At 45.2% G+C, this 21,001-nt stretch overlaps 1 pseudogene; it reads left to right on the top strand.

The window, feature by feature from the left end:
- The first annotated feature begins 2,841 nt into the window (after positions 1–2,841).
- On the top strand, positions 2,842–4,397 carry LOC147679678 (uncharacterized; annotated as a pseudogene).
- Positions 4,398–21,001: the final 16,604 nt, after the last annotated feature.

Below are 21,001 nucleotides of genomic sequence, written 5' to 3'. Positions count from 1 at the left end.
CAGCTGGACGCCGTCCTGCTACCAGATGGAGTGGTGTTGATCCAATATGTCGATGATATCCTTTTGGCGGCCGACACCACCCCACTTGCAATCACAGCCACTGTCCAACTCTTACACTTTCTTGCAGAAAATGGCCACAAAGTCTCTAAAAAGAAATTGCAGTTCTGCCAGCCTCAAGTGACATACCTAGGCCATCTCCTGTCCAAAGAAGGGAGGAAACTTACGCCTGATCGAATCCAAACCATCCTAGACACCCCCATCCCAAAAACCCAAAAGCAAGTCCGTTCTTTGGTGGGTCTAACATCTTTCTGCAGACAGTGGTTACCAAATTTCAGCCTCATAATAAAACCCCTACTTTCCTTGTTGGCCAAAGATGTCCCCTTCCCGCTCCCTTGGACCCCCGAATACCAAACGTCCTTTAAAGAGTTGCGGGTGCCCTTTGTTCAGCACCTGTCCTGGGAACACCGGATTACTCCAAGCCCTTCTACCTCTTCACTCACGAAAGGGAGGGATGCGCGTTGTCTGTTCTAACTCAGCCCATCGGCCCTAAGCAGCGCCCTTGTGCCTACTTCTCTGCTACTCTTGACCCCGTAGCCAGAGCTTTGCCTGCCTGCCTTCTAGCAGTAGCCGCCGCTGCTGTCTCTATCCGTCAGAGCGAGGAAATCGTACTTTCAAACTCCCTCACTGTGTTAGTACCCCATGCGGTCGACACCCTTTTGAACCAGACCAAGACTCAACACCTGACTAGTGCACGACTGACAGGGTACGAATTGAACCTACTTGCCCCCCACATCACTCTGAAGAGATGCACAACTTTGAATCCTGCCACACTGTTGCCCTTGCCAGAAAGTGACCCCGACGTGCCTCCCATACACGACTGTGTAACCCTCACGGACGAACTCACTAGGAGTAGAATTGACCTCCGAGACACTGCTTTCACAGACCCTGATGGAGAGCTATGGGTAGACGGCTCATGCATCAAACTCCCAGATGGCACCACCTCAGCTGCCTATGCGGTGACGACAGCCCGAACTGTAGTTGAGACAGCCCGCATCACACAACGATCCGCGCAGGCGGCAGAGCTAATAGCCCTCACACGAGCATGCATCATAGCGACAGGGACCACGGCAAACATTTATACGGACAGCCAGTATGCCTTCGGGGTGGTTCACCATTTTGGGCTCTTATGGAGGGAAAGGGGATTCCTGACGTCCCACGGCACACCCATCCTCCATGGGGATCTAGTCTCTGCCCTGATCGAAGCAGTACTACTCCCCAAACGATTAGCAGTGATCAAGTGTCAGGCACACAAGAAGGTGATGGACTTAGTCGGACAAGGAAACGCGCTGGCCGATATCACTGCGCGAACCACAGCTGAAAATAGGACAACGGCACGCATGTATGTGACCAGGTCACAAGCAGAGAAATGGACTGACGCTAGGGAGACGATTAGAGACATCCAGTCGGCCAGCACACCTCACGAACTGACTGAGTGGGCACGGGTGGGTCTGAAGGACGATGAAGGCTGCTGGCGAACAAAGGATGCGAACAAATGGTTGCTGCCTGACTCATATCTGATCCCCATACTGACTATGGCACACTCCCCCGCACACATAGGATCTGCCCCCATGATCGAGCTCATTTCCAAAGTCTGGCACAACGACAAAATCCCCGACTCAGCCAAACATCTGGTCCAGCAGTGCCTTATCTGCTTGCAACACAACCCCGGGAAAGGAACTGTAGTGCCCCGGGGAGGGTTTGGGATCCCCGACCACCCCTTTGAGGTCCTCCAGATGGATTACATTCAGCTAGAGAGATGCCAAAGCTTGAAGTATGTACTGGTCATTGTATGTGCCTTCAGCAAATGGGTGGAAGCCTATCCAACCCGTGATAATACTGCCATGACTACTGCCAAAGTACTACTGAAAGAGTTTTTTCCTCGCTACGGCCTCTGTCGAATTTTATGGAGCGATAACGGCCCCCACTTCATAGCCGAAGTCATCCAGCTAATTTTGAAGGGGTTGGGTGTGAGGCAGAGGTTCCATGCGGTCTTCCACCCCCAATCTGCTGGTTTGGTGGAGCGACACAACGCTACATTGAAGCTGAAATTGTCAAAAATAGTGGCCACCACAGGACTTAAATGGCCAGATGCCCTCCCACTGGCATTGCTATCAATGCGCTCCACCCCCACTAAGCACCATTTGACCCCCTATGAGGTTGTATTCGGGCGACCAATGAACCTTTGGACTGCCCCCAAACTGACCTCCATTCATGACGTCCTGGACGTCCTGCTGTCTGATTACTTGTACAAATTAACAAAAACATTGTCTGTCATTCATCAGCAGGTGCAGCAGGCCATCCCCGATGCTTCCAGGGGTCCGGGCCACGACATCCATCCAGGGGACTATGTATTAGTCCGGAATTTTCAACGGGCGAAGAGTTGGGTACCCCGGTGGACGGGCCCCTGGCAAGTACTACTCATCACCCGGTCGGCTCTTCGAGTGGAGGGGAAGCGGCACTGGCTGCACGCACACCACTGCAAGAAGGTCTCCTCGACCCTGGCCACCGCCGAAGACATCGACAACCAAGAAGAGCTCCTGAACAAGGATCGACCATCACTGAACTGCTATCCCGATACCGAGGCACTTGAACTTGCAAAATTCCCTGATCCCACTGTACCATCCAGGGAAGGGTATTTCCTGCGTCGAAAGGAGGGAGCTTCGGCTAAGTAGACCACGGACTAAGTTAAATCTCAGAACGGTGACCCAAACACCACCAAGGATTACCCGGAGAGAAGCTAAACAAAGTCTGTGGTTCTGCCCGCTACCGAGCACCTTGAAGATGATGGAAGCGCCAGATAAGAAGATGATGGAAGCGCCAGATAAGAAGATGATGGAAGCAGCCGGAAATACCCACTACAGGAACCCAAAGACTGACAATATGCACAAATCAAAGACAATCGCCTTTTTCATTGCTTTCCTCTTTTGCCTCCTCCTCATGACTTCCTTCTGGATCTTGGAGGAAAGCACTCCTGCTCATCAGATATTGCTAACCACTGCACAGCCAACCACTATGAAAGAGCATCACCTGATCTCCCTCTCACCTCAGCTCCGAGAGAGGCGTAAGGAGTTCTGGAACAATTCCTTTGTACAACTGTTGCACCAGCACAACCTTGCTGCAAATGCCACCAACTGCTGGATCTGCGGACTGCTCCCGCATGCCACCGGTCACTCCATCCCCTTCATCCCTTCTCCTTTCTCAGTTCATGGCTCCTGCCTTGCCTGGTTGATCCTCATGCAAGAAAGCCACAAGGACAACGCCACTTCTGGTCAAACAGTGTCACACTTCTACCATGGGTTCTGGCTGAACAAAACCGGAAGGACATCCGCTCCCTTGTGTCCTGTTCCCTCTGGTTCCGCCTTCCTTATGAACATCCCTGCAAAGGAGCGAGTAGAAATGCAGGTGCTCCATAATCCAGCTAGAGCCACCTTCTCCCACCTACGGATGCGAACCGCCGCCACTCTGACTGTGGCCCTGTCTGTCATCAACGTCACTGGCCAGGTGTGCATCGAAGGCCTGGGAAGACAGCTGGTAGGTCACAGTGCCTGCCACATCACAAGGTCACTGGACTCAATTGACCCCCCTCTTTTGTTGCCTCTCCGAATATGTACTTTGTTTGTGGCACCAAAGCTTACAGCTGGCTCCCGAAAGGTTGGAGAGGCACTTGCTACATCGCTTTCGTCCTCCCTCCCACGTATGTAGCCCCTGCTGATCATCATCGGCAGAGACGCGCAAGTGACATTGGACAAGCCGACTCCACTGGAGCACAGTTCCTGGATGCGGTGAAGGGACTTGTTCCTCTGTGGGGCCCGATGGCGAACAGCCACGCCATCCGACATCTGACCCAGGCAATAGAAACAACCATCAACATCACAGCTGGCGCCCTCGCTAACAACACGGCTGAGCTTCAGGCGGTCCGCCTCGTGACCCTTCAAAATCGCCTGGTTCTAGACGTTGTTCTAGCCGATCGTGGAGGAGCATGCCGCATCCTCGGATCTAGCTGTTGCACCTACGTGCCAGATAACTCGCCCTCAGTCTACAAGGCAATTGAGCACCTCCATAGACTTTCCTCAGAAGTTCACCAAGAGCAAGAAGGATGGTCGCTTGGGAGCTGGTTTTGGGACACTTTGAAGGGCTGGGGATGGAGGTTGTTTACATTCATATTGATACCGATTGTGATACTATGTGGGTGTTGCCTGGGTATTCAATGCTTGCCATCTTTGTGTGCACTCATTTCTAACTACATGTGCCCTAAGACTTTGGACTTCCGAACTGAGCACATGAGTTCCCTCTACGAGGTAGAAGTACGTGGCCTTATGGGGATAGACCCGAATTGACAAGTTGGCGAGACATGTTAAAAGGGAGGACTGTGGAATTTTAGTTTGCGAACTGAACATCATCTGCGCCATCTTGTCATCCATGTACAATATGCATGGCAGCTATTTTAGGTACCATGGTCTCCCTGTTCACGATCGATCGCCAGCGCATCCCCCTGACCCTGCGAGCATCCCCTGCACACCCTGGCTGCCCCCGCTCTCACATGCACAAGTCATAAACCCTCTCCTTCCGCATGACTCTGTCCTTGGGAGTTGCACCCGCGCCTGACCAACACTTCCTTTCCTTTCATGAATACCTCTCCTTTGATGACCCCTTCCTCTGAGTCCGATTGTCCGCACGGGTCCCAGGCCATCACCTAGCCGGGGGATACAGTTTATTGCCCCCCTATTGTATGAAGTCGCTCCTCTTCAAAGGAGCTACTATTGCTCATGGCCTCCCCACCCCCTGGGATACGATCCGGCGCAAACATCCTAAGAATCGGCGGAACACTCGGCTGCGTGATAGCCCCCTCCTATTGTATGTGGGGTGAGGACCTCTATTGTGGATACGTGTGGGGGTGGGTCTGACACGGGGATTCCGGGGATGTCTTCTCATACTTCAAAGAGTCTTTTCTGCAATAAAGAATGCTCACATGTCATAAACCAGGGTATAAAAGGCCAGGCCTCAGAGGGGCTGTTAGAGCTCCTCGAAACGATACCTTGTTGTCTGATCTGATGTGTTCTGCTCCGTCAGAATAAAACTTCTGTTTCCTGACTTCCAGTCTCCAGCGCCTGCCTCTTTGTTTGGTAACTAGAATGGTATAGAGGCGGTTAGCGCCGGGCAACTTAGGAAAAGGCCATCAGCCCTACCCTTTTCACAATATCTGATCCTTCGGCCCCCTCCGGAATTCCTAGAACTCTCAGGTTGTTTCTTCGAAGCCTATTTTCCATCTCCTCCAGCTTCCACTGTATATCTGTCACCTGGGAACATTGAGCATCGACCTTGGACACAGCCTCTGCCACCTCGGCTTCTGTTGCCACCACCCGCTCTTCCAAATTTGACACTCTGTCCCCCGTGGTGGCACATGCCTTAGAGATTTTCCGCACCACTCCCTGCATTTTTCTCATCGCAGCCTGTGATTTTCGACTGTCTTGGCGCGTTTCTTCTCTATGTGCTAGAATCTCTTGATGTATCGTCTCAAGTAGGGACATTTGTGCCTGTTCCATCAGAGGACTGCCTAGGAGGGGCTGGGCTGAAGAGTGGTCCCAACTTAGGTCCCGTTGCACCAGCGCTTGACCCCAGACAGCCGTTTTAGATTTCATGGCGGTAGCCGGCAGATCATTCTCGGGGTCGGTATCTGACTCCACACATGAGCTATGTTCCTCATCCTCTTTGGACCACTTTGCCCCACCATCAGAGACAGAGAAGAAGGCTTCACTCGGGTCACTCTCTTTTTCACATCCAGCTCCGACTGTTGCCCCATCTATTACTGCTTCTATTTCAGCTACTTGGGACTCTAATGAGCCCTTTAGTTCCGCTACTACAGCGATGTTATCCTCCCCAGTACTTTTGGCCACAGAGTACGAGATGGTAGCGGTCTGCTCCATCCCTGGGGGGACACAATGGTCTCCGGGTTCTCCTTGCTAATGGCTGCGGGCGTTACAACCTCCATTACGCTATCACCTACCCCCAGGATTGCTTCTCCGGGTACTTGAGTCAAGGGAGGTACAGAGTGAATCCCCAGTTCATGAGCGGCATCTGTGGCATTACCCTCTCCCAAATCCTTGGACCCTTTCTCCTTACCCGCTTTGACAAGCATGTCCTAAATGGAGGCGGTGGCCAGCCGAGTCTTGGGGGCACCTTGCTGCCTCTTCTTTTGCTGATCCTGCTGGGGCTGTTCTTCCCCCCGTATAGCGTCTGAAGCCTCATTCTCGACTTCCTCTCTTGGTGCTTTTTTTCTAGCATTGCCCGTTTTTGAACCAAGATTCTGTTTAGGAGCCATTCCGCACTGGGACCGCTTCCTCTGCCGATATGCAGGCCGGCTATAATCACTGGCAGACTCCGTGCACGGCTTCCCCTCACTCCTCCCGCTCCGTCGGCACCACGTCAGGCTCCGTGTCCGATTCAGTGACAGGCTCCGCTCTCCTCCCGAAGCGTAGTGGCTGGGAACGAGAGCCTCCAGCGCCTGCACTACCGCACTCAGTAGCAGCCTCGCAGAACCATGACGGGTGAAAGCCGTCAACATTGCTCCCTTTCCAGCTCCTCGAGATTTCCTCGGTGTGCGGGCGAGTTACTTTCCGCAGGTAAGCAAATCGACTGGCTCCGCTATACGCTAAACCACCTAGGGCTTCATCAAAATCAGCGTCCTCACCGCAGCTCTGCACCGGCCACTCAAGCGGGCGCCATCTTGCCTCTACTCTGTCAAAAAAAAACAGTGACCCGGATGTGAACCTCAGTGATGTAGCATTGAACACTGGGATGCAGATTAAATTGAAATCAGGCTACAAAAGTGTACTTATTTCTTGTATGTTTTCAGATCAATCTCCAAAGACATGGACGACTTGGTATTCAGTACCAGGGAACTTATCACTCAGGCAGCTAGACTTTCTTCAACACCCTTACGTGATCAGACAATGGAAATCCACAGGTGAGGCAGGACTTCAAGGTCAGTTACTCCAAATGTCCACTAATCTCTATCATGTAATAGGCATCTTAATCAGGTTACATGGGAGTCCAAAAACAGAGTGAGTTCTTGGGTAGTGATTCTTCCTTCGTCTTTCTAGTTTAAAGTTTTTAAGGAACAGTGACTGTAGTAGGTGTGTTAGAAGGGTGCAAACAAACACCTTAGGTAAAGCATTACCAGTTAGTCACCCCAAAATTCCAACGTTCAAACACACCTGCCTCAGGGCAGTGCTGGCTATTAAGAAACTCATAGAGTTAGGCCATTCTTCCTGGTTGCTTATCCCAGATATCTGGAGGGAAAGTGAACCATAGCATTTCAGTGCCACAAATGCAAGCATCCATCCACTCATCCATCCATAATGGTAGCAGAATCACAAGGTATGGCATAGGCAACCAGCATAAACAGAACACGTTTGAGGGCAGTCCCTAATACATACAGAAATAAATCAGTTACTGGGATCACTTGTGCTTCCCTTGATGGACTTTTAGCCGTAAGGGGTTGTTCTTGGATACACCAAACAGTCCACTTAGGGCATTAGCATTCTGTTGTTGTGCCAGGTTGTGCGTTTCCACTATGTACGAGAGTTCCCTGACAGACCAGTATCCGATTTCTCATGTGATGGGATTGTTTAGGTATTATTAAGAGCTGGTCTATACTTAAAATAACACACGAGACAGACTGACAGATATGACAGAGATGCAGCTTACTCAGCCGCGGCCCGTGGAGGGAGTTCCGTGGGGCAGGCGGGGCGGGGCGGGGGAGGGGCAAGGTAGGGGGTGGTAGGTAAACACTGGAATATGGATGATTGCAGGTAAGTAAACAATTAAATAAATAAAACGAATTTCGTTGCGCGCAATGCATCGCAAAATGCAATGCAGGGCGCACTACAAAATTTGTTTCAATAATTTAATTGTTTATTTACCTGCAATCATCCAAATTCCGGTGTTTACCACCCCCACCATGCCCCTCCCCCGCCTGTCTGCCCCATGGAACTCCCTCCACAGGCCGCAGCTGGGCTTACTTAAACTCAGGTTATATATGGACCCATGGATCCTGTCACACGTGGAGTCTCATGTGTTATTTTAGCTATGTTTCTATGTTTTTTTCTTGGTTTTAATCAGATCACGCACAGTAAATCTCACCAGATAAGCTATTGTTTTAAACTCCCAGGAAACACATGTACCCTAATGCGACACCTTTGCCACAATAGCCAATCATAATAATTGATAGTAAGCATCAGCGTCACATTTTGCATAACAGCCTCAATGTTACCACACTAGGGCCACGAAAAGAACGTTAATGTGTGCTCTTACTGCATATTGTAGCGACGCATGGTCATTCACTAGATAGTCATCATGCATACCCACATCCAGTCACATGCATGATGTTTCTATTTAACAGCCTTGCTATTTACAGGGCAGCCCTACACATGGAAGAGCGCAGAAGTACTAGACATGCACGATACAAGCAACCTGTTGACAAATATGTGTGCCTACCGTATTTTTCCTTTTCAGATACTCATCGCAATGGATCTGTAAGCAACACAATCCCACCACAATCACAGCGCACTTTAGGGCGTGCGCTGACATATACACCTGGAGTGGCCGCCTAGATTTTTGGCCACACTCACATTTATGGTCCTGACGAAAGCCTCACGAATACCGCAGAAGGGTGAAACTAGTGGACCCACACTTTTTAGGGATATTGAGGCTCATTTTTTACTTTCATTAAAACGTTTACAAGGGCATTCCTTAGCGACATTTTTATAATTTATTCACATGTCACATAGCACTTCCCCTTCCACAAAAACCCGCTCCGCTGTAAATCAGGCGTCGAAGCACAGCTGGATTGCACGTGGCAATCCAGCTGGGACCCCGATGATGAAGCATGCCACCTACTAGATAGGTGGGTGAGGGGTCTTCTAAAAACAACCACTAGTTGTCTGCATTCCCAGATAAGGGTATAGGTCACTATCAATGACCATAACCCTTTAGGAACTTGGCCACGTTGTTTTGTGCTTCATTTCGGGAAATGGACATGTTCCTATTCAATTTCCTTACTCTCTAACAGCCTTATTCATGAAGGCTAAATCGGCTCGCAAAGGGCCGGATTCTGAGAATCCGGCCCTTTGCGAGTGCGATTTTTGCATTTGGGATTCAGCATCCCAAATGCAAAAATCGGTAATTGCTAAATCGCTAAATTGCGAGGAATTACATTTAAGGAATCTCTATTTGAGATTCCTTAAATGCAATTCATGAAGCATTTGAAAATTGAGAAAATGCAATTTTGGGCCGCTATTTACCGAGAGGTCAGACCTCTCGGTAAATAGCAAAAACTTAGAAAAATGCTTTTAAAAGCATTTTTCTAAGTTGCATGTTGCACACACACATGTCCTTTGGACATGTGTGTGCGGAACACCTGTTTCAATTTGCATTTAAGGGGTGCTACAGGGTGTCCTTTGGACACCCCTGGCACCCTTTAAATCGCTATCTTATTTGCGAGTAGCAAATTGCTAATCGCAAATAAGGAATACTCCCCATGCATTCCTATGGGCCTTTTGGCCCATAGGAATGCATGGGGAGTTATTCCTTATTTGCGATTAGCAATTAGCTAATCGCAAATAAGGAATCAGTGGGAATCGCAATTAATATTGCGATTCCTACATGATTACCGTTAAACCTGAAACTGCATAATCTTTAAAAGACCCATCTCACTTGCACCTTCTAGGCCAAATTAAGTAAAAAGAAAAAGAGAAACGTTTCATGCCCGAGTCCTTTCAAACTACCAAAGGGGAGGTATGCTTGTGTAGAGGGAGCCCTAGTCAGGTTGTGGTCCAGGTCCTAGCCAGACTAGCACTTGGTACACGTAAGGGTGAGAAACACAGCTCTTGGTTGGCTGCTGTTCTAACAGTGAAAGAGTGGATCGGCCTGCCTCGTGTTACCCTTCTGTCATCACCCCGAATGCTAATCTAAAACTTTCCCTAGATGCCATAGAACTTTGCTTTCTCTAATTTATATAAGGAGGCCTTCCACTGGTCATCTATAATTCTCTCCCAGAAAACTTCCTTTTTCATTATTAGCAGTGAAAGACAATGGAAAAAAGAGACAATGGATGAAATTTCTTTCATTATCTTGGATAGGACAGCAGCATGTTTGGTATGTTTTCTGTCCTGTACTACTGCTCAATTCCACGGAACTTTTTATGTAATTGGCAATTTCTTCAGTCTTCAGTAGCGATGAATTCCTACAAGTTAGCAGTTTTCTCTATAACATTTGGTCCCAATAACTTTCTATGAGTTATGTTAATGTTCTTGTTATGTTATGTTCAAGCTTGTGTTAAACATTAACATAAACATAAAAAAAACATAACATAACTTAAACATGAATTTAATGTTAAGTTTATGTTATGTAGATTTGTAGAGTGCAGTATCACATGGGAGGGTATCCTGGTGCTGAGAAGGTGTGAGCTTAGCCAAACCTAGGGCCTAATATGACTACTCAAAAAGCCAGATCTTCAGCCTCTTGTGGAATTCAAAAAGGGAAGCGGAGGCTCTTATATGTAGTGGCAGGTAATTCCATACTTTAAGATCGATGACTTCAACGTCTTCACTGCTCACCCATATGGCAGATGCAAATAGCTGGACCCCATGTGCACCATCATCATTGGGGCAAGGTGGTGCCTGCTCTGATCGACACCAGGTCATCTGTCAACATGACTGACTTCAAACAGTATGAGAAATTTCAACTGTGGCCCCCGCTGAAGGTGTCCAAGGCCAAAATCTACCTTTGCATACAGCAGCCAACACCCGTTGCGCATGGCAGGAACCATCGAGCTGACCATCGAAAAGGGCGGCCAGAAGCTAACGACCCGCTTCCACATCACCAAAGAGGGGATCAGCACTCTATTGAGCTGCTATGCTGTGGAGAATTTGGGCTTTATCTCATTCGCATGGCAAGTCCACACTGACCAAGCAAGCATAATCATGAAAGAATTCCAAAGCGTCTTCGTGATCATTGGCCGTTAACGGAACATACAAGAGAAGCTCCATATTGACCACACCGTCCGACCAGTGGTGCTACATCACCAACACGCCCCAACTCCACCTCCTGCCATGAGTGGAAGTAGAACTGAAGAAACTGGAGCAGCTGGACGTTATATAGATGGTGACATGGCCCACCAGCTGGGTGTCCCTGCTGGTCGTCGCTCCCAAGCCGAGACAACAGAGACCTTTGTGTCGACATGCACCTCCCAAACGCAGCAATTCACTGCAAAAGACTTCTGACACGACAATGATGACATCATCCCCAGTGCTTGATATGGAAAAATAAAAGTACAGATACTCTGAACCAGAGGACCTGCTTGTTTTGGAGAAGTGCCAGTACTCTCCAATCAAAAGTATTACGTTCTCTTGAGAAGTGCAGGTACTCACCTGAAAATAAAAAAGTGCTGGTACTCAGTACTGAACAGTACCAGCCCATTTAAAGCACTGATAATCCCAGATCTCAACGAACTAGGGGGCATATTACCAACAACTAGCGATAATTTTTGTCTCTAACTTGTTTAGAGACAAAAATTATCGCCGCACATCGGCGATTTTTATCGCAGATAAACCTTGCTATTAACAAGGTTTATCGCAAATGCGATAAAAAACGGCCGAAATGCATGAATATCGCTGAAAAGTCAGCGATATTCATGCATTATCGAGCAAATGCTCTTAGCCATGTTATCCACCTCCCATTGGATAACATGGCTAAGAACTGCTCAGGGCAGGTGTTAGCTTTTGGAGATATTCCCGCTTAGCGCGAATATCTCCAAAAGGTGGTAATAGGAGATAGCGATGTTAGCGACTGTTTTCAGTCTCTAACATCTTGGCACGCCCACTTTGCATCTCATTAGTGATAAATATCACTGACATGCAAAGTGGGGCCCAAGATGGTCGCTATCTCCTACTAGCTGTTGCTAACTGGTGTTAGCGACAGCTTGGTAATAGGGAGATAATTTTATCTCCGCTTTCTTGGCTTTTAAAGCCAAAAAAGCGGAGATAAACCCCCTTGATAATATGCCCCTAGATCCTGCATACCAGTACATCACCACCTTATCCACTCATTTTGGTATGAAGGCCCCATCTTCAGAATCTCATCCACTACTAAGGTGTTCCAGACACCTTCAGGGAGGCGCTGTCCATCCTCGCAGGTGTGCTGAACATTAGCGATGACATCCTCCTCTATTCCAGTACAGTTTCGGAGCAACCACAAGCACCTTTGTGCTATTCTTCTGATTTTGTCTCACAGATGGACTGGCAACGGGCTTGGGTGGCACTATTAAGTTGCTACACAGCACGCTCTTCAGTTACTTGGTTGGAAAAGAAAGTAATAAGTGCTAAAGCGAAACTCCAGTAGTTGTAACTAGCAATGCAGAATCATCGTAGGATTTGGTTGTGAGCCCTTAAACCAATTTTTGATAATGTTAAGGTGTGCGACTCAATAAGTAAATAAGCAAGTATTTTATTAGTGCCCCTAGCACAGGAAGAAATGTTAGGTCCCTACAATGCCTATTCACTAACGACATAAAAAACCCTTGTGCCTCTTGCAGTCACTATAAGTATGTGCCTAGCTTTCCTGGAAAATCTTTACTGAGGGGAGATAAAACATTATAGGCCATTTTTTTTTACTTGTTATAATTCCCTTAGCTTGTTTAAGGTTCCCAGTTTCCCTTACACAGCCTCCTAAAACGCATTTTTTTCATTCTTCTCCAACAAAATTACATAATTAAGTTGTCTTCCTTTCTTCTCTTCCCGGGCATCTCTTTAACTGGAAATCTCAGCAGAGTGCCTTTGCATTTGACCCTAACTTCATTTTGGTTTAGATCTTGTGTCTAGCATTTCTTTTAAATATCATATTTTTGATGTGTGCTTTTGTTTGTTAATTTTAATAGCGATTATCAAGTGTGCTTAAGCATTAAACTATAATTATATTTCTAATAATTATTTTCTGGTATTGGTGCATTTATCTTTAAGCATAGGATTAGTATGTGCACTGTATCCCGTGTTCTTAAACCTAAGTCAAAGAGGTCTGCTATACTTTCTTCTTAGATTCCACATGGCGATCCCTGATTGTTGTTTCAGAAACCCTACCTGAAATGGAAACCCTAGACTAGTAAATTCCCCCATCTGGGGCTAGCATAGACACCTGCCTGATATGGATACATACTTCTGTTTCGAAAATTAAATTTTCAAAAATGCTTTCATAGCAGATTTCTCAACTCAAATTTAAAGCCAGTACCTTGAAATTTTCAGTTTCATCATCCAGTGAAGACCATGTCACTTAGTTGCGCCTGCGTTTACCTAATACTGGTAAAACGGATGTAGCGTTTGCTTTGCATCCGTTCATATTTAGATTTCAGATTAAATATTAGTTCAGTCTGCTCTTGGAAATGTACTTGCTGCATGCTTTTCCTGTCTGTGTTTCAAAAGCAAAAGTAACAAACATTGCTAATGTCAGTGAGTTTTTTGTTTGTTTGTTTTTTGCATGGAGAATAGTGTATTTCCAAACCTTGGCCCTATAAGGCCGAAAGCTTTGCAAGTTGCTTGTGTTTCTGGTCAGAAGGGGCATTGCCTAGTAGTTCAGAATAAACTGTCCCTTTAAGAGCAGGACAAAGATTGATTTGTGTATTTTTATCCCTCTGTGTGATAGCTCACACGAGCCACGCGAGGCAAAATAAATGATGGAATATAATGTGCTTTGAAGCAATGACTAGTGTCTGTGATTGATTCAAGCATTACACCTATGTAATTTTGTGCCAAGTGAGTTTCTATAAGTGAGGGGGTGTTCACAAACATAGTTTCCAGGCTCAGTGTAACATAGAACTCAGACCACTCTTCACTGATGAAGCAGAGAAGGCTGAAACTGGTCTAGTGGAGCTCAAGGTCTCCTTTAGAGAAGACCTTGCCAAGCACTTTGTTCTAGACTGTCTATTGTGGGATAAGGACTTAACTGATTTGCATATAGTGGTCCTTGTCTGGAATGACACACATGTTCTAAAAAGTGATGGGGGACTGCAGCCAGACCACCATAATTGCTAGCAGCCTTCTTTACTTCAAGCCTTGCACCCATCACTTGTTTGCCGTTCAAATGAGTCTCTTTAAGCTACAGGGACTACTTTGATGTGAGTGCAGAGCTCACTTTGCATTTGGACTCAAGATATATCACATTGAGGAGGCAAAACCCATTCCAGAGTTGCTTGTGTTCATGTTTACAGGGAAATTGGCTTGGCAGTTTGTTCTGGACTGTCCCCTTTGGTTGAAGATGAAACAAAAATAGACCAATGTAGAACCCTGCTGGAACATTGCTACAACATTAGAAGTGTTACAGAAGAAACAATCTTAGAAAATCTGGTTGAACACCTAAGAGGAACCATAGAAGAGTACTGCAACGAAGTGACACTTTTGCGGACTTCTCATCACTGGTGGTACTCACTGAGAATACCTTTTAATGTATGACATGGGAAACCTACTTCTGTATCCTCTTATGTCCCCTGAACTTCCTCCTAGCTCTGTCTTTTCCTCACCAGGGAGCAGTGGTGTTGCCGCCTTATTAAGTAATCAATTTCTCTGCTCTTTCTTAATCTGTGTTAGGTGCAGCTAAGAGTTCTTCTACAACGAATGTCTGATCTACACTACAAAGACTTCGGGCGTGTTTTAGAGTCTGATGGGTTCCACCACAAACATGCATGATAGACATCCTGTCCGCCTTGCTACAAGTGCATTGGGATTATGCACTTGTAGTAACACAAAGGGGATATCCATCATGTTTGGTTTTGAGCACCCATCTGCAAGACTCTAAATCAGGGCCTTTGTTGGTAGTGTGTCAGCAACCAAAATAAATAAAAAATAAATTTGCATTGTATCTAATGAATATATGGACATGTTTCACTGCATTCAAATATTTTGCATATTCACCAAGAACTAAATATTTGAATTACTCTTCATACTCACAAGTTTTAAGTATTTTCTTTAATAATGCCCATACACCACCAGTTCTGGTAAGATAAAAAACAACTTTTGTAATAATCACCCTCTGTACTACAGACCTAAAAAGGTATCCCAGAAGGCCATTAAAAAAAAAGATAGTTTCACAGTAGAAACTCACCCAGGAGTGTTTGAAACGTAGAGTAAATGCATTCTTTAATAGGTGGTAGATTGTAATTGACTCAGTTTAAAGTGCGATTCTCCCATGGCCTATTTTCGTTTCATATTGACGCGAAGAGTTTGGCCTGCACAGTGTCATTTCCTAAATCTCTGCAATTACTAGGTCAGGACCAAGAATGATTTGCATGTGGTTCATCCCTGTCTGTAATAGTGGGGGCAGGTTAAAACATGGTGGACTGGAATGCATCCCAGACTGATTATCAGTGGCTGAAATTAATTCCGCCAATCCAACCATCATTTCTTTGTCTGTATAAGAGCATCTCCTTGTGAACCGGTATGCTCAAACACAGGCCCCCGACCTTGCTCTGCCATAGGACTCAAAATGCACCTAACAGCCCAAGGAAACAAAACCAGATCTGCATTTTCTATTGTTACCATTCAGAGGGGACCTTACTTAGTATTCAAGTTGGACTGTCCCTTAAGCAGTCCACCAATCACTGTTTCTGCTGTCTAAGCAAATCTCCCTAATTTGGAGGGCTACCCCCATACTTGGAGCCCAAAATTGCAGTGTAATAGTGCTCAAAGTACACCACACTGATGAGGCCTGAAAAAGTTAGACCAGTCTGAGCTTACTTGGTAAATTGCTTTGGTCTAGATTATCGCTTTTAGGCTATGTGCTTATCCCTTTTAGGCTATGTGCATCTCTAATTAAGACTCACCTAGTTGCCCGGGTTGCTGGGGTATGGGATCCTGGCTTTCTCTACTCCAAGACCCAAGATGCACTTCACAGATGAGGCACGCCAAAGGTTGAAATCAGCCTGGGTTGCTTGTGTTCCTGTTCCCAGAGGATCTGGCAGAGCAATTCAGCCTGGGCTGTTCCCTTTGGGCTGAAGCTAATCCTGATTTCTGTATGGTTAGTATTTGTTTGAAATGACACAAGCAGCCTAAAAAATTATTGAGCTAAAAAGTGATGGCTCTTCTGGAATGCGATCCAGATTAGTGGTGATATTATTTCAATCATTCGAACCGTCACTTTTTGGGCTGCTTGTATAGCTGCCCTTAAAGTGAAGGGATAGTCCAGACGTGGGCAATAAATTGTATGTGCTACATTACTCAAACTGCACCTCATTAATAAGCCCGGAAAGGGTCTGGAGCTGCTTGTGTTACAGTTCAGAGGGGACCTACCCTACAGGTTCAGTCTGGTTATATGGTTAGATTAGTCCTTGTAAACAATGGCACATCACAGACAAGCTAAACGTCTTGGACTGGAATGCAGTTGAGAATGATTACCAATAGCTGAGATTCATTCAAACATTCTACCTTTTCCGCTGTCCAAATATTGTAAATCACTTGCACTAAAAGCATATCACATACTCATACACGCTATTGGAGCTAAAATTCTTACCCACATGACTCTGGAGAGTGTGAATCTCTGCCATGAGCTCTCCATGGCTAGTTTTCATTTGTTTGGGATTTTTGTTGCCTCTTAATACATGACAATCGTGTGGTGTGCAAGGAGGGTTTGGTGTGATATGTGATGCGACCCAGAGTTGGGGTCTGTGGTCTGGAGGAACACACAATGTGCGTCCTGATCTTCAGAGTCTGAGTAGTGTCAAATCACTGAGCAGTGGAAGAGTGAGTGTGGTGGCAGCAATGAATTATAGTGGAGGAACAGGTCTTCGTACCTTTTGCCTGCCTGGGAGAGTTGCATACTGGTCTGGAAAATATTGTAAATTAATCTATAAGTATCTTACAACCAGGTCTTTCATTCAATTCATGTGGGACATGGATGGCAAAAGTATGTCTAGTTTATATATGAGCAGTAGAATGTGGGTGGACAGTTGGTGCTGCATGTGACTGTGACCCCCGTGAACTCATTTTGAATCCATGAATTAGAGTGGCACGTTAGGTTGACGTTGTAGAGAGCCAAGACAGAATGTGATTAACAGATGGTCTCCAAAGCCTTTCTGAGGTTCTTTGCATTGAAGCAGACCATAGGGTGTAAAGGATAGGCAACATATGGCTCTTTTCAAGTGCGTGTGTGTGTGTGTATCTATCTATCTATCTATCTATCTATCTATCTATCTATCTATCTATCTATCTATCTATCTATCTATCTATCTATCTATCTATCTATCTATCTATCTATCTATCTATCTATCTATCTATCTATCTATCTATCTCTCTCTCTATCTCTCTCTCTCTCTCTCTCTCTCTCTCTCTCTCTATATATATATATATAATATATTATATATATATATATATATATATATATATATATATATATATATATATATATATATCCAACCACGCGGGGAACCTCCAAGGAACCTCCAAGGGAAGACTGCCACAGAAATAAATTGTTCACATCTTTAATGGCAGCATGCTGTCAGTTACATTGCATCAAGGTTGCCTCTAGTCATCAATCGGCTAACGCGTTTCAGGAGCTCCATGCTCTCTTCGTCAGTTGCATGTAGAAGTGAGGTGAAAGCGCCAGCGTTTTAAACAGTCTTTTGTCATCACCTGCCTATGAAGGCGTGGCTGACTCACGGCCTCCTGGGTGATGTAGTTCTGATTCTCAATTCCCCAGTGGGGGCGCTTCACATTCACTGAGTGTTCTATATACAAATCCCAAGTGGGTTGAGGTCATCAAAGGTGCAGTTCGCTGCCTTGCTTTGTTGTTGCCAACGTGACACGAGCCAGCAACATCCCGCTTATGTTGAAGACCCCTATTTCTTCCGTCGGTTGGCCCCCGCTTGGAGCCAGCCTGGACCCACATGGTGATGGTGGGCGGTCTTCGCGACCGGGAACCGGCCGCAATATATCCAACCACGCGGGGAACCTCCAAGTGAAGACTGCCACAGAAAAAAATTGTTCACATCTTTAATGGCAGCATGCTGGCAGTTACATTGCATCAAGGTTGCCTCTAGTCATCAATCGCCAAACGCGTTTCAAGACCTCCATGCTCTCTTCGTCAGTGGCATGTATCAGTGAGGTGAAAGCGCCAGCGTTTTAAACAGTCTTTTGTCATCACCTGCCCATGAGGGCGTGGCCGACTCGCGGCCTCCTGGGGGATGTAGTTCTGATTCTCAATTCCTCAGTGGGGGCGCTTCACATTCACTGAGTGTTCTATATACAAATCCCAAGTGGGTTGAGGTCATCAAAGTTGCAGTTCGCTGCCTTGCTTTGTTGTTGCCGACGTGACACGACCCAGCAACATCCCTCTTATGTTGAAGACCCCTATTTCTTCCGTGATATATGTGTGTGTGTGTGTATATATATATATATATGTGTGTGTGTATATATATATATATATATATGTATGTATGTATATATATATATATATATATATATATATATATATATATATATATATATATATATATATATAGTACCTACTGGCGGTCGCTAGTAGGTATATATAGTTAGGATTTTTTTGAATAGGGATTTCTGAAAATTCTATGTTGAATAACTTTGGCGTTGAAGGACGGAATTGGCTGAAATTTTCAGGAAAATGGCACATTTTGTTTCTGAGCGTCCCCTGAAAGTTTGGGGGGGTTTCGTGAAGTGGGGGCTGAGAAAAAAGGGGGGTCCCAAAACGTGTTTTTAACATTGAGTTTGCCATAGGGCGGTTGGACTCACTTTTAGCTCGAACGGCTGAATGGATTTCTATGAAACTTGACAAAATTGTAGGGACTGGTAGCCCGATGTGCCTTTGCTAGGTCTCAAGATATGTGCTCCAGTGGATTTTGAGAAATTAACGTTCAAAAAAATATATATATCTGTGGCAGCGTCCCGGTTAGCGCCCCGGTTCGCGTACCTGACGCGTAACGGAACTTCGCGAGGAGAAGCGGATTGGCTCCCCGGTGACTGTGAACATTCTAAACAGTCCGGAGCGGCCGCCATCTTGTGTCTAGGTAGGATCGAGACACAAGAGGTGGCAAAAACAAAGGGGGAAATGAGCATAAGGGGGCAGAGTACATCCTCCCTGACCCCCTAGGTTTGATGAGGGGGCTTTAAAAGGGCCCCGCGGGGCAAAAAAAAATAATTTTTATTATGGTTTTTTTTGCGGGGGGAGCGCACGGTACGTGCACCGGGAAGCGGCCTGGGGAGCGTAATATTGGGAAAAAAGAATGAAAGAATTTTCAAATATTGTATGTTTATTGATTGTTCTTTTTGTTGTTTTTTTTTGTTTTTTTTTATTTAAGTACCAACATGTAGGTACCAATGCAGAGTCTAAAAATAAATATACACCGTCTCCTTTGTAGATATCTTGCATGTTGTTTCAGAAGTTATTGTGGTATATGGAATTCATAGCATAGTCTGTCAGGAAAGCAGAAAAAACATGGAGGCAAGAGATGATAAAGAGATGTTAAATACACATTGGAGATATTATAGTGGGAGAAAGGAAGTAACTATGAGCAAACTTACTATGTAACACAAAAAAGTTGCACAGTATATTTTAAGTCTCACTTTATATTTCATCTTTTTGGGTACTATTTCATAATTTTCATATTAAAAAGAATAATGTCTCAAACAATTTTACCTTTTAAAATTTAAATTTATTGTTCTGATTTTTCAAAATCTAAGAGAATTTGTAACATTAAATCATCAGGTATGTCCTCCTTTTCATTCCAAGAATCACATTCTTCAGCACATTTTATTAATTCTTGGTCTAGTGTTTCATCCATAAAGTCTACTTTTTCTTTTTCTTCGTTAGGATTGTTTTCCATCTTAATTTGAAATGAAATTGTATTTTCTTTTTGCTGTGCTTCCATTTTCTTGCTGTAAATTGCATAAAAAATAAATATATCAGTGGAGATAGGGCACTGTTGGGTTTAAGTTCAGACAGGTACTTGTGAGTTTTTAACAGTGAAGTTATCTTTGGGCAGTGCATGGTTTCAGGCTGGAAGTAGAACTATTAAAAAGTGCCTGTGATGAAGCCTAAGTAAATTCATAATTATACCACAGAAGCCTAACTCAATCAATAATTTAAATAATTAAGTCTTTCTCAATGACTAACTCTTATAGAGGGACAGTATGTAACTATCTGAAAACGTTTTCCTAAATTAATTTAAAGTGCATAACATAGTTCTCCTTTCAATTTTTTAAAATTATATCTTACCTTTGAAAAAGAAGTTAAAGTTGTCAGTGAAAATGCTCTTGAAATGTACTTCAGGAAGTAGCAGTCAAAATGGCTGTGTTTCTCTCTCTTTCTTTATATATATTCAGGTACATAACCAATCAAATGTCTTGAAATAATAGTAGAAAATGAAAGTAACATTTTAATTGGTTGTCAATTCTAACACTTCATATGTGTTTTTGTCATGTAATTTACCTCAGGATATTTAGTCAGGCCTACAGCATAATTTTCTCAATGGAATTCCATCAAATTTGGGTAAATGGTAGGGACTGCTATGTAGTAGGGCCTATTCTATATTTGATGAAAGTGTCTCCAGTGGTTTTTCTGTAAATTACTTTCCCACCTTTTTTTAGCGAGCGCTCACCGGTGCGCGCACCGGTAAGCGTACCGGCAGCGTTACAGGAGTCCTCCATTTTGTGTTTTGGTAGAATTGAGACACAAGATGGAGGGCAAACAATGTTCGGAATGGGTAGAAGGGGGCAGGGAAGACACTTCTTGACCCTCTAGGTTTTCTGAGGGGGGCTTAGGACGCTCATATAGGCAAAAAAAAAATGGAAAAAAAAATTTCGCGTGGGGAGCGCCCGGTACGCGCACCGGTAAGCGAACCGGGGAGCGTACTTTGGTGAAAAATAGTGAAAAAAGTTAGAAAAAG

The sequence above is a fragment of the Lissotriton vulgaris genome, chromosome 11, assembly GCF_964263255.1.
Source record: "Lissotriton vulgaris chromosome 11, aLisVul1.2, whole genome shotgun sequence".
In the NCBI taxonomy this organism is placed as follows: Eukaryota; Metazoa; Chordata; class Amphibia; order Caudata; family Salamandridae; genus Lissotriton; species Lissotriton vulgaris.
Note: the sequence above shows the minus strand (reverse complement) of the source record. Positions and strands in the feature narration are given on the sequence as shown.